This window comes from Manis javanica, chromosome 7, assembly GCF_040802235.1.
Source record: "Manis javanica isolate MJ-LG chromosome 7, MJ_LKY, whole genome shotgun sequence".
In the NCBI taxonomy this organism is placed as follows: domain Eukaryota; kingdom Metazoa; phylum Chordata; class Mammalia; order Pholidota; family Manidae; genus Manis; species Manis javanica.
Window position 1 is genome coordinate 61,874,843 of NC_133162.1, and position 17,690 is coordinate 61,892,532.

The 17,690-nt window shown below is 38.2% G+C and overlaps 1 long non-coding RNA gene across 1 annotated transcript in view; it reads right to left on the reverse strand.

Annotated features, from left to right (window-relative positions):
• LOC140850577 (uncharacterized) overlaps window positions 1–17,690 on the reverse strand; it is a 497,739-nt gene that overhangs the window by 120,667 nt on the left and 359,382 nt on the right. Inside the window, exon 6 of the long non-coding RNA XR_012133517.1 lies at window positions 9,971–10,156. This is a non-coding gene — a long non-coding RNA (uncharacterized lncRNA). The remainder of the gene's footprint in view (window positions 1–9,970; window positions 10,157–17,690) is intronic.

Below are 17,690 nucleotides of genomic sequence, written 5' to 3' on the forward strand. Positions count from 1 at the left end.
AATGCCAGCTATTCCCTATGAGAAATGTTAAATCCCTGATTCTTGCTTGACCTGCAGAATGGTTAAGGACTGTTTTTGCATTATGAAGCAGAGGATTAAGTGCCTGACATACAAACTCCCAGAACTATGCACTCAGCGTTTTAAGTGAAATGACTTGAAGATGTACAGTTTACAAGTCAGTTTTTGGAGGGACGATGATCTCATATGAGTCCAAAATGTCAACTGCATCACCAGGTAACATTTGCAATACATCCATTACACTCAATTCTATTTACTGTACGTCATGTTCTCTTCCTTTATGTATAAGTAAGAAAAGAGGGATTTTTAAAAGGGGGTTTAAAAAGCAAACTACTTGATAGACCTTCAAATTGGTAAGCTCTCAAAAGGAAAAAAGTTTAACTAGAAACTGCAAGCTACATAGCTGATTAAAGTGATGCACAAGGGTGATCCTCCTGGAAAAATATAGAACATGATGAATAAAATATAGCAGTTATTAAAAACAAATAACCCTACTGCACCAATTTTACAGCTCTGCTCTAAAGTTATTTCAACATAAAAAGTAATGAGCAGTTTGTTATTTTTTAATTTAAATTCTTAATTGTACAGTTAAATGCAACCTAAAGGGAATGTGTCCTGGTATTATTTCTTTAGCGACCTTGGAGTATTTTCTTAGTAAATGCTCCTGGAAGTTTTCTGTCCCATGGTAATTAGATTGTGCTGGAGGACAGAGAGAAAAATAACACTAAAAATCCCTGGTCCTTCTGAAGTTAATTAAATATACAGTATCTTCTCCCTATAAATCACAGACAGGGAGCAGAAATACAAAAACAAGGGGACTATTTTGAATTTATTAGAAAAGTTGTTGAAAAATACGTCATTGAGATTTTGCATTGGAGAAAAAATACAAAATAGATCTGAAGGCTGTTTAAGATTCCTAAATTTTCTAAGTGACATTCACAGCGTCAATCTTAGGCAAAGTGTAGGCAATACATATTTTATACATATTTAATTTTTAAAATAATGTTTTAAGTGCCATGTACTAACACAGTCAAAATGATCACCAAATTACATTAAAAATTAAATGGAAACTTTGTTGCTTAAAAATAAATGTAGAAAGTGATGTTAAAATCTGTGGCTCATTTCTCCCAACACCTTTTCTGAGATTATGTGCATGTTGTAAAAAAAAGAAAATAGTGCTCAGCTATCAGCTACCTTGAATAGTAGAAAGGAATAAAAGGCTATTTTAGAAATGAATGAGAGTAATTTCAATGTCATCTAAATGGAAAGGAAAGTAATCAGACTTTTTATTAGGCAGAAATCACCCTCTTTGGAAACTTAGTAACATGTCCACCTCATAAATCAACACCATTTAAAAGAAATAGTCAGTTACAGTATTTTTACCCTAGAGTATTTTTTTACCCTCCAGGTAAAAAACAAAGACATCTATTATAAATTTTAACCTAGACAACAAGAGCAAAACATAAACTGAAAGCAGTTGCTAATAGCCCTTTTATATAGCTCGCAGACAGGTAATCTTATTTATGCTAGAGATCCACTAATATTTTTTTTTTTGAGAGGGCATCTCTCATATTTATTGATCAAATGGTTGTTAACAACAATAAAATTCAGTATAGGGGGGTCAACGCTCAATGTACAATCATTAATCCATCTCAAGCCTAATTCTCGTCAGTCTCCAATCTTCAGAAGCATAACGAACAAGTTCTTACATGGTGAACGAATTCTTACATAGTGAATAAATTCTTACATGGTGAACAGTACAAGGGCATTCATCACAGAAACTTTCAGTTTTGATCATGCATTATGACCTATAAACAATCAGGTCAAATATGAATATTCGTTTGATTTTTGTACTTGATTTATATGTTGATCCCACATTTCTCCTATTATTATTATTATTTTTATTTTTAATAAAATGCTGAAGTGGTAGGTAGATGCAAGATAAAGGTAGAAAACACAGTTTAGTGCTGTAAGAAGGCAAATGTAGATGATCAGATGATCAGGTGTGTGCCTATGGACTAAGTATTAATCCAGGCTAGACAAGGGCAGCAAGACATCCACGGATGCAGAAGATTTCTCTCAAAGCAGGGGGGGTGAGGTTCTGAGCCTCACCTCTGTTGATCCCCAAATTCTCACCTGACGGCCCCCCTGCGACTGTGCCTGTCTTAGGTTGTTCCTCCCTTGAGGAATCTTACCCATCTCTGGCTAACCAGTCATCTTCCGGGGCCATACAGGGAAATGTAAAGTTGGTAAGTGAGAGAGAAGCCATATTGTTTGCAAAGGTTAGCTTTTTACTTCTTTGCAGATTTATGCCCTGTGGCTTCTATGCCCAGCACTTGTCTCGAGGTATCTTTCCCACCTGGAGGAATTATGATACTCGGTAAATTCGATATGAGGCACAAATTCTATTTAAGGGTTGTAATTAGGAAGAAAGAAGAAAAGCTACAGATGTAGCACATGGAAGGAAACATGGCAGGATTGATTATTTCTTTGACATATCTTCTTGTATAGTACCTTAAGTATGTATAGGTTTTAAACTACTAACTAATTTGCACACACATATTAACATAATAGGAATATGGTGACATAAACAAAGCAAATCTATAATTACCATCCATCTCCAGTGAAGCCAAGAAAACCATTTAGGCACCGTAGGCATTTGTGAAAATTTATCTATGATATGATGCATATTGTCCAACTGTACTTGAACCATCAGACAAATTAAAGCAGCCCATTTCTGGGATCTGTTCACATCCCATATGTTCTTTTAACCATAGATAGTCTATAGTCATGAGATTTTGGAGTGCTACAACTTGCACCCCTCCCAACTCCTGGTTGAGTTCCAACAGTACAGATCCGGTCAAATTCGTTGTCTCACTGTATGCACATGCCAGCCTAGACATCTCCCTCCTCATTCCTATGGCAAGTCCAGGAGACGGTGGGCTGGATGCAGCCACAACCGCAGCATCGTCCGGATCCCTGTGGAGGCTTTTTGATGATCATCCCCCGGAACAAGTCCTCCAGAGAGTGCTGATGCCGGAAGCTCCTCCTCATATCGTATCTTAGTTCATTTTCTGGGTATCCAAGCTAGGCCTTGATCTTCTGCATAGAAACAAACAGACCCTTTGCCCACGGTTTGACATGCCCTCTATACCACTGTGCAGAACTCATTGGAGGTCAGCACACAGTAACTGCTTTTTTTTTTTTTTTAATTAAGAGAAAGGAATATTATCAGAAAAGAGTACCTCCATAGCTGATCATCTGACACCCTGTAAGTGATCAACATTAAGGATATTTAAAGCATGCGTTGATCTTTGATTTACCAATAGTTTTATCCTGTTAAGGAGTAATCCCCCTTTTCTTTCTCTCTTTCTTTTTTTTTTTTCTAATTTTTAATCTACACTTACATGAAGAATACTATGTTTACTATGCTCTCCCCTATATCAGGTCCCCCCTAACAACCACATTACGGTTACTGTCCAACAGCTTAGCAAAATGTTGTAGAGTCACTACTTGTCCTCTCTGTGTTGTGCAGCCCACCCTCCCCTTGCTCCCTACACCCATGCATGCTAATCTTAATACCCCCCTTCTTCTTACCCCCCCATATCCCTCCCTGCCCACCCATCCTCCCCAGTTCCTTTCCCTTTGGTACCTGTTAGTCCATTTTTGGGTTCAGTAATTCCACTGCTGTTTTGTTCCTTCAGTTTTTCCTTTGTTCCTATACTCCTCAGATGAGTGAAATCATTTGGTATTTCTCTTTCTCCACTTGGCTTATTTCACTGAGCATAATACTCTCCAGCTCCATCCATGTTGCTGCAAATGGTAGGATTTTTCCACTTCTAATGGCTGAGTAGTATTCCATTGTGTATATGTACCACATCTTCTTTATCCATTCATCTACCGATGGACATTTAGGTTGCTTCCAATTCTTGGCTATTGTAAATAGTGCTGCGATAAACATAGGAGTGCATCTGTCTTTCTCAAACTTGATTGCTGCGTTCTTAGGGTAAATTCCTAGGAGTGGAATTCCTGGGTCAAATGGTAGGTCTGTTTTGAGCATTTTGATGCACCTCCATACTGCTTTCCACAATGGTTGAACTAATTTACATTCCCACCAGCAGTGTAGGAGGGTTCCCCTTTCTCCACAGCCTCGCCAACATTTGTTGTTGTTTGTCTTTTGGATAGCAGCTATCCTTACTGGTGTGAGGTGATACCTCATTGTAGTTTTAATTTGCATTTCTCTGATAATTAGCGATGTGGAGCATCTTTTCATGTGTCTCTTGGCCATCTGTATTTCTTTTTTGGAGAACTGTCTGTTCAGTTCCTCTGCCCATTTTTTAATTGGGTTATTTGTTTTTTGTTTGTTGAGGCGTGTGAGCTCTTTATATATTCTGGACGTCAAGCCTTTATCGGATCTGTCATTTTCAAATATATTCTCCCATACTGTAGGGTTCCTTTTTGTTCTATTGATGGTGTCTTTTGCTATACAGAAGCTTTTCAGCTTAATGTAGTCCCACTTGCTCATTTTTGCTGTTGTTTTCCTTGCCCAGGGAGATATGTTCAAGAAGAGATCACTCATGTTTATGTCTAAGAGGTTTTTGCCTATGTTTTTTTCCAAGAGTTTAATGGTTTCATGACTTACATTCAGGTCTTTGATCCATTTTGAGTTTACCTTTGTATATGGGGTTAGACAATGGTCCAGTTTCATTCTCCTACATGTAGCTGTCCAGTTTTGCCAGCACCATCTGTTGAAGAGACTGTCATTTTGCCATTGTATGTCCATGGCTCCTTTATCAAATATTAATTGACCATATATGTTTGGGTTAATTTCTGGGGTCTCTAATCTGTTCCACTGGTCTGTGGCTCTGTTCTTGTGCCAGTACCAAATTGTCATGATTACTATGGCTTTGTAGTAGAGCTTGAAGTTGGGGAGTGAGATCCCCCCTACTTTATTCTTCTTTTTCAGGATTGCTTTGGCTATTCGGGGTCTGTGGTGTTTCCATATGAATTTTTGAATTATTTGTTCCAATTCACTGAAGAATGTTGCTGGTAATTTGAGAGGGATTGCATCAAATCTGTATATTGCTTTGGGCAGGATGGCCATTTCGACGATATTAATTCTTCCTAGCCATGAGCATGGGATGAGTTTCCATTTATTAGTGTCCCCTTTAATTTCTCTTAAGAGTGACTTGTAGTTTTCAGAGTATAAGTCTTTCACTTCTTTGGTTAGGTTTATTCCTAGGTATTTTATTCTTTTTGATGCAATGGTGAATGGAATTGTTTTCCTGATTTCTCTTTCTATTGATTTGTTGTTAGTGTATAGGAAAGCTACAGATTTCTGTGTGTTAATTTTTTATCCTGCAACTTTGCTGTATTCCAATATCAGTTCTAGTAGTTTGGAGTGGAGTCTTTAGGGTTTTTTATGTACAGTATCATATCATCTGCAAACAGTGACAGTTTAACTTCTTCTTTACCAATCTGGATTCCTTGTATTTCTTTGTTTTGTCTGATTGCCGTGGCTAGGACCTCCAGTACTATGTTAAATAACAGTGGGGAGAGTGGGCAACCCTGTCTGGTTCCCGATCTCAGAGGAAATGCTTTCAGCTTCTCGCTGTTCAGTATAATGCTGGCTGTGGGTTTATCATATATGGCCTTTATCATGTTGAGGTACTTGCCCTCTATTCCCATTTTGCTGAGAGTTTTTATCATGAATGGATGTTGAATTTTGTCAAATGCTTTTTCAGCATCTATGGAGATGATCATGTGGTTTTTTTCTTTCTTTTTGTTGATGTGGTGGATGATGTTGATGGATTTACGAATGTTGTACCATCCTTGCATCCCTGGGATGAACCCCACTTGGTCATGGTGTATGATCCTTTTGATATACTGTTGAATTCTGTTTGCTAATATTTTATTGAGTATTTTTGCATCTACATTCATCAGGGATATTGGTCTGTAATTTTCTTTTTTGGTGGGGTCTTTGCCTGGTTTTGGTATTAGGGTGATGTTGGCCTCATAGAATGAGTTTGGGAGTATTCCCTCTTCTTCTATTTTGTGGAACACTTTAAGGAGAATGGGTATTATGTCTTCTCTGTGTGTCTGATAAAATTCCGAGGTAAATCTGTCTGGCCCCGGGGTTTTGTTCTTGGGTAGTTTTTTGATTACTGTTTCAATTTCTTTGCTTGTAATTGGTTTGTTTAACTTTTGTGTTTCTTCCTTGGTCAGTCTTGGGAGGTTGTATTTTTCTAGGAAGTTGTCCATTTCTTCTAGGTTTTCCAGCTTGGTGGCATATAGGTTTTCATAGTAGTCTTTAATAATTCTTTGTGTTTCTGTGGAGTCTGTCATGATTTTTCCATTCTCATTTCTGATTATGTTGATATGTGTTGACTCTCTTTTTCTCTTAATAAGTTGGGCTAGAGGCTTATCTATTTTGTTTGTTTTCTCAAAGAACCAGCTCTTGGTTTCGTTGATTTTTGCTATTGTTTTATTCTTCTCAATTTTGTTTATTTCTTCTCTGATCTTTATTATGTCCCTCCTTCTGCTGACTTTAGGCCTCATTTGTTCTTCTTTTTCCAGTTTTAATAATTGTGATGTTAGACTATTCATTTGGGATTGTTCTTCCTTCTTCAAGTGTGCCTGGATTGGTATATACTTTCCTCTTAAGACTACTTTCGCTGCATCCCACAGAAGTTGGGGCTTAGTGTTGTTGTTGTCATTTGTTTCTATATATTCCTTGATCTCTATTTTGATTTGTTCATTGATCCATTGATTATTTAGTAGCATGTTGTTAAGCCTCCATGTGTTTGTGAGCCTTTTTGTTTTCTTTGTAGAATTTATTTCTACTTTCATACCTTTGTGGTCTGAACAATTGGTTGGTAGAATTTCAATATTTTGGAGTTTACTGAGGCTCTTTTTGTGAGCTAGTATGTGGTCTATTCTGGAGAATGTTCCATGTGCACATGAGAAGAATGTATATCCTGTTGCTTTTGGATGTAGAGTTCTATAGATGTCTATTAGGTCCATCTGTTCTAGTGTGTTGTTCAGTGCCTGTGTGTCTTTACTTATTTTCTGCCCAGTGGATCTATCCTTTGGGGTGAGTGGTGTGTTGAAGTCTCCTACAATGAATGCACTGCAGTCTATTTCCCTCCTTAGTTCTGTTAGTACTTGCTTCACATATGCTGGTGCTCCTGTATTGGGTGCATATATATTTAGAATGGTTATATCCTCTTGTTGGACTGAGCCCTTTATCATTATGTAGTATCCTTCTTTATCTCTTGTTACTTTCTTTGTTTTGAAGTCTATTTTGTCTGATATTAGTACTGCAACCCCTGCTTTCTTCTCACTGTTGTTTGCCTGAAATATATTTTTCCATCCCTTGACTTTTAGTCTATGCTTATCTTTGGGTTTAAGGTGAGTTTCTTGTAAGCAGCATATAGATGGGTCTTGCTTTTTTATCCATTCTATTACTCTATGTCTTTTGATTGGTGCATTAAGTCCATTTACATTTAGGGTGACTAGTGAGAGATATGTACTTATTGCCATTTCAGGCTTTAGATTCGTGGTTACCAAAGGTTCAAGGTTAGCTTCTTTAGTATCTTACTGCCTAACTTAGCTCGCTTATTGAGCTGTTATATACACTGTCTGGAGATTCTTTTCTTCTCTCCCTTCTTATTCCTCCTCCTCCATTCTTCATATGTTGTGTGTTTTGTTCTGTGCTCTTTTTAGGGGTGCTCTCATCTAGAGCAGTCCCTGTAGGATGCCCTGTAGAGGTGGTTTGTGGGAAGCAAATTCCCTCAGCTTTTGCTTGTCTGGGAATTGTTTAATCCCGCCATCATATTTAAATGATAATCGTGCTGGATACAGTATCCTTGGTTCAAGGCCCTTCTGTTTCATCGCATTAAGTATATCATGCCATTCTCTTCTGGCCTGTAGGGTTTCTGTCGAGAAGTCTGATGTTAGCCTGATGGGTTATCCTTTATAGGTGACCTTTTTCTCTCTAGCTGCCTTTAAAACTCTTTCCTTTTCCTTGATCCTTGCCATTTTAATTTCTTTGTGTCTTGGTGTTGTCCTCCTTGGATCCTTTCTGTTGGGAGTTCGGTGTAATTCCATGGTCTGTTCGATTATTTCCTCCCCCAGTTTGGGGAAGTTTTCAGCAATTATTTCTTCAAAGAGACTTTCTATCCCTTTTCCTCTTTCTTCTTCTTCTGGTATCCCTATAATACGAATATTATTCCTTTTGGCTTGGTCACATATTTCTCTTAGTGTTGTTTCATTCCTGGAGATCATTTTATCTCTCTCTATGTCAGCTTCTATACGTTCCTGTTCTCTGGCTTCTATTCCTTCAATGGCCTCTTGCATCTCATCCATTCTGCTTATAAATCCTTCCAGGGATTGTTTCACTTCTGTGATCTCCTTCCTGACATCTGTGATCTCCCTCCAGACTTCATCCCATTGCTCTTGCATTTTTCCCTGCATCTCTGTCAGCATGTTCATGATTTTCATTTTGAATTCTTTTTCAGGAGGACTAGTTAGGTCTTTCTCCCTCTCAGGTGTTGTCTCTGTGATCTTTGTCTGCCTGTAGTTTTGCCTTTTCATGGTGATAGAGATAGTTTGCAGAGCTGGTACCAGTGACCGCTGGAAGAGCTTCCCTTCTTGTTGGCTTGTGGCCTTTTCCTGGGAGAATAGCGACCTCTAGTGGCTTGTGCTGGGCAGCTGTGCGCAGACAGGGCTTCTGCTTCCTGCCCAGTTGCTTTGGGGTTTATCTCTGCTGTTGCTGTGGGCTTGGCCTGGCTGGGGCTGTTCCTCCAAAATGGTGGAGCCCTGCTGGAGGGGGAGCGGCCGGGGGGCTATTTATCTCCGTAAGGGGCCTCTGTGCTCCCTGCTGCCCAGGGGGTTAGAGTGCCCAGAGATCCCCAGATTCCCTGCCTCTGGTCTAAGTGACCTGTCCTGCCCCTTTAAGACTTCCAAAAAGCACTCTCCAAACCAAAACAACAACAGCAAGAATGAGAGAGGGAACAGAAAGAAAAAAAAAGGAAAAAACATGCGATTTTTTTTTTTTTTTATCCTCAGGTGCCGGTCCCAGGCACCCACTCACTGGTCCTGCTGCCCTGTCTCCCTAGCACCAGGGTCCCTGTCCTTTCAAGGCTTCCAAAAAGCACCCACCCACCGGTCCCATAGGGAAGGAACGCTCGATATTCTTTCTACTCAGGCACTGGTCCCAGGTACCCGCTCACCAGTCCCACCGCCCTGCCTCCCTAGCACCGGGGTCCCTGTCCCTTTAAGGCTTCCAAAAAGCACTCGCCAAAAAGAGAGAAAAAAAGGGGAAAAACGCGTGATTTCCTCCGTCCTCAGGTGCCGGTCCCAGGCACCCGCTCACCAGTCCCACCGTCCTGCCTCCCTAGCACCGGGGTCCCTGTCCCTTTTAGGCTTCCAAAAAGCACTCGCAAAAAAGGGAAAAAAAAAAGGGGAAAAACGTGCAATTTCCTCTGTCCTCAAGTGCCGGTCTCAGGCACCCGTCCGCCGGTCCCGCAGGGAAAAACGTGGGATATTCTTTGTCCTCAGGCGCCGGTCCCAGGCACCCGCTCACCAGTCCCGCCACCCCGCCTCCCTAGCACTGGGGTCCCTGTCCCTTTAAGGCTTCCAAAAAGCGCTCGCCAAAAAGAGAAAAAAAAAAGGGGAAAAATGCGCGATTTCCTCCGTCCTCAGGCGCCGGTCTCAGGCACCCAGCCGCCGGTCCCGCAGGGAGAAACGCGGTATATTCTTTGTCCTCAGGCACCAGTCCCCGGCACCTGCTCACCGGTCCCACCACCCTGCCTCCCTAGCAACGGGGGCCCGTCCCTTTAAGGCTTCCAAAAAGCACTCGCCAAAAAAAAACCACTCCGGTTTCTTTCCACCCACCAGGAGCCGGGGGGAGGGGCTCTTGGGTCCCGCTGGGCCGGGGCTTGTATCTTACCCCCTTCGCAAGGCGCTGGGTTCTTGCAGGTGTGGATGTCGTCTGGATGTTGTCCTGTGTACTGTGGTCTCTATTTTAGGAAGATTTTTCTTTGTTATATTTTCATAGCTCTATGTGTTTTTGGGAGGAGATTTCCACTGCTCTACTCACGCCGCCATCCTGGCTCTGCCCAACGGGTGTAACCCACTAATATAATTTAAGAAACAAAAAACAAAATAAAACAAAAATGTAACAGAAATGCTCTGATAAGAATGTAAGACTAAATAAAAGTAACTAAATAAAAAATGTCATTGCAAGAAATCTTTAGGTGATCTATTAAATCCTAAGTTTATTTAAGTTATTCCCAATGTCTTATTTAAAAGCATCTAGGCAATGTGTTTCTTGCTCCCTTATTCAATATTATATTTTTATCTGCACCCTTGATGCATTATGGTTACTTCTCAACAGTTGGCGTTAAATTCTAAAAACTAGCTTATACTATTAGAGAAGTAGGATACGAGCAACCTAAGAGAGTTTTGAGTTTTCTGATGCCTGGTGTATAGCCATGGGAATTAGAAATTAAAGAACATTTTAGATTATTATAGTAACTAATTCTACTTGGCTATCTGCTTCTGTTTTTCTTAAAGATTTTATACATATGTGGAAAGCATGAGAGGAACTCTGCCTAGTTTTCACCAATATATATTTTACTCTTTCTGTATCAGTATTTAATCAAGTATTATTGTTCTTTTCTTAAAAACATATAACATGAAAATATTTTCTCTTATCTCGTATTTGATCTGTGATCTTAGGACCTGTATCATTTTCATTCTCTTTTAGAAGAAAATTCATCTTTAAGCAGAGATCAATGACTGTGCTTTTACTTTCAATATCTCCAAATAAATATAAACAAAAGAGAACTTCATTTATTTTCTTTTGTTCTTGTATGTTTTAAGGATCTTTGTAGACTAATAATAGCTCTATATGCTCATTAAAAATACTGTTTTCATCAGCATACAAAACAAGACTATTGGCCAAGAGATAGCTTGCAAATCAGGCATTTATAAAATATTTAAGGGCACTCGCTAGGTACAAGCTACCATATATGTCAGAACATTTTAGAGTTTAAACGACAGGAACACCATTTTCAGCAAGTTTACCATCACATATGGGTGATAAGGATTATACCAAAAACAATAAATGAGCGGTAGTAGCAATGAATGCCATTGTTTTCCTGCTCAAACTAGATGTAAGATGATAATCTACCTAAACCTGAAGACAAAAATTAAGGGTGGCAGAAAGAATTTTCATATTTTGCACTTGACAAAGGCCCTTGCCCTGAGGTTGTTAAACAAGGGTGAGTGAGGAAAATTTTAGAACAGGTAGAACATAAGCAGAGCAATTAGCATAACATTTAAAACACTACAGACTTTGACACACTGAATGCATTAATAGTCTGCATCACTACCATATTAAAGGTATAGATTTTTCTTTGGCCTTCACAACTGGAAGACATTTGTTACTATAAAACCAAGAAAATAACTTGGAGAGAATACTTAAGGATGAACATTCATCTTCACAAGAAACTAACAAGTGCTTTTCAAAGTCCCATTTAATTTTTTTTTTCCCCCTGGGTAGACTTAAAAAAGTGAAAGTATTTGTTGACCCACTACTGAGAAAAAAAATACTGTGGTTTTATTAGTTTACTCTCATTGCTGTAAAAAAATTGCCACAAACTTATTTGCATAAAAAAATACAAATTTACTATCTTACAAATTCTGGTAAATCCAAAATGGTTCTCAGTAGGATAAAATCAACATATTGACAAAGTGGCATTCTGGAGGAGAGAATACACCCTTTCCCTTCCTTTTATGATGTCACTTATGATTACAAGTTTAAGATAATTCCCACATCAGACACTCCTTATTTAATCACATCTGCAAACACCCTTCTCCCAAGTAAAGCAGTATGGTCTGAGGTTCCAGAGATTGTGGTGTGGACATTTGTGGGTAAGGGGAAATTAATCCACCTACCATAGAGGTACACATATATTCGCAGTAGGTGGGGGTTCATTAAGCCTGTCAGAATCTAGCTACAATGTCAACATTTTCCATTTTATTTTTTCTCTACTTAGAATTAGCATTCCTGAAGTCTCTGTGATTCACATCTGGCAGAATGACGTTCTCCCCAGAAGTCCACACTGAACTCTAGCTCCAGTTACAGCCCTTACGGGGGCTAGAACTAAAAGCTAATCTAAAGCTTTCCCTGGTCAAATTTTCTTTCCTTGACTATTAGTTTTTGACTGTTCTCTACTTTGCCATCATTAGTTGTTTATATCCAAGACATTATAATTGAATAGTATGATTATTTTATACCTTCAAATTTTTCTTACTGTTAGGATGTTTATCTCCACACCTGTTTCAGAAAGTGACAGCTATTTAAGACTTAGGCTTAGTTTTACATATCAAAATCCCAAAATTCCTTACTTGTTCCTGAATTCTAGTACCCGGCTCAAGGTCTTCCAGGTTACAGGCTGCACTGGGTGATCATTGCCCTGCACTGACCTCATTGTGCTGTTTCTGAATAATTTGGGACTCAGAATGCTTGACTCCATCTGCTGTCAGATCTACCTGGAAATACATGGGCAATCTTAAAAGTTATTTATGCTCAGGAAAGGTCTATAGATAACTGAAAGTTATGTTTTCTATGTTTACTTATTAATTTTACTGGGCTCATTTATAAAGGCCTACCTAACAGTCTACTTTTAGTTTCAGATTTCTGTGCCTATGCTTTATTATAAAATTTTATAGTTCTATTTAAAAAACGTAAGCAATATTATAATCACTGAGGATGACCATCTGCTTAACCTTAATTACCCACAACCTTAATGGGAGATATTCTCTGCCAAATGCTAATGTTAGTGTGTGTGTGCGCGTGTATAAAATTTCTACCTTTTCAGCTCCAAAGCAGATAAAGTAATTGCTAACTAAGCAATAAGGAAAGTGATGCTTGGAAAGGGGTGTGTGTGTGTGTGTGTGTGTGTGTGTGTGTGTGTGCGCGCGTGCGTGTGCATGTGTGTGTTTTCCATTAGACTCTACAAATCTTATGCAAAAAGATTTTCCCCTTGTCTTTGAATTTCTGTTTCTATCAAAAAAAATGGCACACAAAACTATTTGGGGTTGTGGCTTTGTTTGTGTAGAACATTTTAATTCCAGTTGGAGACAGGGTGGAAGTGAAATCTGCCGGAGTCCAGCTCCAGCCGAGGTGTGGGTCACGAAGGAAAGGCCAGCGACAGCGAGTGAGGAGATGAGTGAGGAGACTAAACACCGGATCAAGCTTGTAACGTCTCCTGACATCAAGCGGCAGGGTCTTTATTTTTATATCTTTTTAAGGTTTACATAATGTTATACATTTTCTTTGATCGTGGATGGTACAGTGTTTTTTCCTTTCAGTTTTTGTATAATTCTGGCTCATTACAGATGTTATCATTTTTTTTTTTTGAACAGCTTTCTTATAACATTTAATGTTTAACTTTCCCTTAACCTTTTTGGCCAGAGATGTAGGTTACGTGCTAGGTGCTAGACAGGAAAATGGTGTGTGGCAGCGTGTGGTTTATAGTATCTGCTTTTAAGCATAGAGCTTAAGATATGTGTCTAAGGCTATATAAAGTTTAAGCAGGTTATATAAAATGCAAGCTATAAATTTTTGGTTATTAACTATAACTATATTATTAATTAAATCTTATCCTACACATGTGGGTTGAGGCTTACATCTAAAGTCTAGGGATGGTACTCCTATGACCCATTCCTCAACATTCCTACGAATACAATAAAAACACCTTATTCTTTCATAATATTAATTTCACAATTTCAGATGTTTACACCTTTCCTCCTGTGTCTACAGGCACTAGGGCCTTGCAGTCCTCTTTATCTTTCATATAATAAAACTAAATCTGCTCTTACTACCTTACCATTAATATAATAATATTTTGTCATGAATTTATTATAAACTTCCATATATGGGATATTTATAAATGAAAGTCTCCCTATTTTGCTCATAAATTTTTTCTTCAAGGGGGATACTCTTCTCATATTATAAGCAACATAAAGAGGGCTGTTTCGTATAAGTTTCTTGGGAGAATGGGTTTTTCTATGGCCCAGGTCCCTGTAACTCCTTCTCTGCCAATATTCTAAAGAAATCTTGGTTATTAACCATCATGTTTGAATTGTTACAAAGGGGAGGACAAATTGCATCTAATTTTAAGAGAGGCCTGGGTTGTTCTGCCTCACCTATTTGTGGCAATATGCCTGGAACAGTTGGTCCCATAACACTGCTTTCGTTTCCAGAATTGCTGCTTTGATCAATATTTTGGGTTATGTTATTTACTAAAGATTAATAAATCTTAAATACATAAGATTTCCCATATATGAGCCCAATCACCAACATCATAACTGCAAAAATAAGAGCGGGTATTAGCAGGGGCCAGCTATGAGGTTTCCTGTTTTCAGGATTCCTCCTAATGCCTGGACCTTGTCAAACAGCATGGGCAGCATGGCCCATGCCAGAAATCTAAGAACCAGAAAGATATACATATTAAAACTCAGAATGATAAAATTCAAGCAGTTTGTTAGGGGAAGTTCATCCCCATACATACACACTCACACACATGATCCAATTTAACAAGATATAAAATGACCATTAGGAAGTTATCACTATAATGTCTTATTGCTCCTATTTGGTGATTTATAATTTATCTCATGACAAATTAAAACCAGAGACTATATATAATCAAAAGATTCTATCCATGGTAAGTGGCAGAGTCATTTAATAATTCAGCCTTTTGTCAAGATGGTGACATAAGTTGTCTCTGACTTTAGCTCCCTTCACAAAAAGACTAACCAACTATTATCCATAGATAAGACACCATTGCAAAAATCCCAGAACCTGGGGGTGAGGCTGAAACCCCACCTTGGACCACAGAGACCAAGAAGGACCACATTACAAGGGGAAGAGGAGTGCCAACCCTCTGAAAGCACTGCACATTCCCAAGGCTGGGCCAGCACCACACCAAGAGGCCCTGCCTTGGGCCTATCACTTCTCCAGTGGGAACACAAGAGCCCAAGGTGAATATCCAGCTCCCCCAGCATTGTGGGTTACTTCCTGGGTGGACTACTTATGTGGGAATCTGTAGGAAATGGGGGCACTTGACCATTGGGGATCAGATAGACAAGGAAAAGAGGGGAAGGGCTTACAGAAAACAAATCTATAGATTCAATGCAGTCCTATCAAAATTTCAAAATTTTCTACAGAAGTAGAAAAAAATCCTAAAATCTGTATGGAACCACAAAAGATTGTGAATAAACAAAACAATTCTGAGAAAGAGTAACAATGTTGATGCAGCATACATGTTGATTTTAAACTATACTACAAAGCTATAGTGATAAAAACAGTACAGTACTGGCTTTAAAATAGACACATAAACCAGTGAAACAGAGTTGAAAGTCCTGAATGAACCCTGCATACATGTTCCATTATTGTTTGACACGGAAGCTAAAAATACTCCATAGGGAAAGGAGAATCTCTTCAATTAATGGTGTTGGGAAAACTAGAAAACCACTGGCATAAAAATTAAATTGGACTGCCATCTTACACAACTTTAAAAAATCAATTCAAAATAGAGACTTAAATATAAGACTGAAAACTATAAAATTCCTAGAAGAAAACAGGTGAAAAACCCCTTGAATCTGATCTTGGCAAGGATTTTTTTGGATATGATACCAAAAACAAAAAGTATAAAAATAGAAAACAATCTGCAAAATGCAATACAACTCATAGAATGGAAGAAAATACTTGCAAACCATATACCTGATAGGAGATTAACATCCAAAATATAAAAGAACAACCCATACAGCTCAATAACAAAAAAAACAATCTGATTAAAAAATGGACAGATGAACTGAAAAAGACAGTTTTCCCAAGTAGACAAACAAATGGCTAACAAGTATATGGAAAGGTGCTTATATCACCTATCATCATGGAAATGTAGATCACATCACAATGAGATATCACTTCACATCTGTTAGGATGGCTCTTATCAAAAAAGACATGAGATAGCAAATGCTAACAAGGATGTGGAAAGATATCTGCATTCACAAGTTTATTATAGCATTATTCACAATAGCCAAGAAATGGAAATAATCCAAGTGAATGTCAATGGATGAATTGATAAAGATATGATACATATACACAATGGACTATTATTTAGCCATGAGAAAGAAAGAAATCCTGCCATTTGTAACAAAATGGAGATTGAAGGCATTATGCCAGGTGAAATAAATCAAATAAAAAATGACAAACACTGTATGATATAATTTAAAAATCTAAAAAAGATAAACACAGAGAAAGAGAGAGTAAGAGTAGTGGTTACCAGAATTTAGTGGGTGGGGGAATGAGATGTGTCAAAGGGTACAAACTTCCAGATATAATCTGATTAACTTCTGTGGATGTAATGTAAAGTGATGTGGCTATAGTTAACAATACTGTTTGTATATTTCTAAATTGCTAAGAAAGTAGATGTTAAAAGTTCTTACCATAAAAAAGTAACTATGTGAGGTGATGGATGTGTTAACAAACTAATGTTTAATCACTTTACAATATTTATCTATTTATATCAATATATCATATTATTACACTGTATACCTTAAACTTACACTATGTTATATGTCAATTATACCTCAATAAATCTGGGAAAATAAGAATGCAGCTTTTTATGATATATTTGTACCATCACAACACTATTACAACAGTACTGCAAATTAACACATAGAATTAATGACAAAAGGGAAATAAGATATATTCAGGCAAGTATTTATATACCAGAATTCTTATGAAGTCAAATTGCTGTTAAATAAAACTGTAAATGTTATTATATTAGATGAATTTGTCATCTGCAGTGAAAGGTCATTTTTCCCCCAGTTTTAACCTATGTCCAAGCTATATCTCTGTAAGAAAAAGTACATTCCAATCTCCCTTTTTAATCCCCATATAAGCCAATCTCCTCACCTCAATTCTTTGTATTTGCTCTGCTCTGACTTAAATGCTCTCAGAAGATCTTACGTAGCTGTCTCTTTTTCATTTTTATGTCTCACCTTAAATCTTCCCTCCTCAGAGGGCCATTTGGGGTCTGAACAGACATTTTTCAGCATTATGCATTCTAGAAGCATTACACATTTTGCTGATGGTCATTCTTAGGGCATCCCCCATTCCTACACCTTTTGCTGACAGTCATTCTGAATTAGAGCACCCCCGTTACTAGCTGAAGGCCTTGATTTCTTTTTCCCTTACCACGGATTCATTGCCTACCTCCAAGAGAATGTAAGCTCAGTGACAGGAGGAATTATTTCTGTTTTGTCCCCTCGATGCTGTCTGACAAACAGAATTCACTAGCAATAATTGCTGTTACATGAATAAAATGAATCTTTCTTAATATACCCCGAAGGCGTTAATTTAATTAAGAAGGTTAATGAGGTTGAAGTTAGCCCTCTCCTTGCAGATGCCTAGTTTACAAAAGAAAGGGAAAAAATAAGTATCTACAAATATACTTTAGTAACCTCTGACTCTTTGGGATCCAGTGCAGTGCTCTTGCCCTTATGGTAATGATTCTACTCACACAGACTACTAGTTATGATGGTTATTTCGGGAAAAGTCAGATAGGCTATGAGAAATGTGACTTATTTTGGAA